At 40.7% G+C, this 1055-nt stretch overlaps 1 protein-coding gene across 1 annotated transcript in view; it reads left to right on the top strand.

Moving 5' to 3' along the window:
• NSUN7 (NOP2/Sun domain family, member 7) overlaps window positions 1–1055 on the top strand; it is an 84951-nt gene that overhangs the window by 1196 nt on the left and 82700 nt on the right. The window lies entirely within an intron of this gene.

Raw genomic sequence — 1055 nt, 5'->3', positions numbered from 1 at the left:
CTCATGGCAACCCTGTGAACAAGAGATCTGAACCCTGTCCTATCCTATGCCGTCCTCACTATCTCTGACATTCTCTAGCTCAGTGCACCTGCCACTGTGCCAATTCATTTAATTGAGGGTTTTTCTTCCTCTCTTTTGCCCACACTCCTCCTTTTTGAGCATGATGTCCCTCTCCAATGAATAGCCCCTCCTAACAACATCCAAAGTAAGTGAGGTGAAGTATTGTCTTCTATGCCTCCAAGGAGCACAGTGGATGCATCCTCTCTAAGACATATCTATTTGGTTTTATTGGCTGACCATAGAATGTTCATTAACTCTTCTCTAACACCACAACTCAAAGGCATCAATTCTTTTGTCATCCTTATTCATTCATTGTCCAGCTCTGAGCAAGATACCAAGTGATTAAAAAGACCACAGCCTGAATCAGATGTGCCTTAGTCTTCAAATTGACATCATTGCTTCTCAGTAATTTGGAGAGGTCCCTGATGGTAGATTTTCCCAGTGTAGTATGTATGTCTCCTGATAACCTGACTGCTGATACCAAATATACTGATTGTGAATCCAAGTAAGATGAATTAATTTATAGATTCAATCTTTTCTCCATCTACCATGATGCTGCCTATTGACCCAGTGGTGCAAATTTTTGTTTTCTTGTTGAAATAAAAGCTGTTCGATCTTCCATAGCAAGCATTTCAAATTCTCTTCACTTTCAGCAAGCAAACTGTGTCATCTGCATAATGCAGGTAGCTGATGAGTCTTCCTCCAATCCTGATACCACTTTCTTCTTCCATAGAGTCCAGCTTCTTAAATGATCTGCTCAGATGGGATAGGTATGGAGAGAGGACACAACCCTGACACTCATCTTTCCTGACTTCAAACCATGTAGTGTTCTCTTGCTCTGTTCGCACAACAGTTTCTTGGTCTAGATATAGGTTTTGCATGAGCACAGTTAGGTGTTGTGACATTCTCATTCTTCAAAATGTTAGCTGTAATTTGTTGTGATCCACACTGTCAAATGCCTTTGCATGGTCAATAAAGCATACATAGACATTCAT

This window comes from Elephantulus edwardii, unplaced genomic scaffold (genome assembly GCF_000299155.1).
Source record: "Elephantulus edwardii isolate Elephantulus edwardi_28Jun2011 unplaced genomic scaffold, EleEdw1.0 scaffold00222, whole genome shotgun sequence".
NCBI classification, from domain to species: Eukaryota; Metazoa; Chordata; class Mammalia; order Macroscelidea; family Macroscelididae; genus Elephantulus; species Elephantulus edwardii.
Note: the sequence above shows the minus strand (reverse complement) of the source record. Positions and strands in the feature narration are given on the sequence as shown.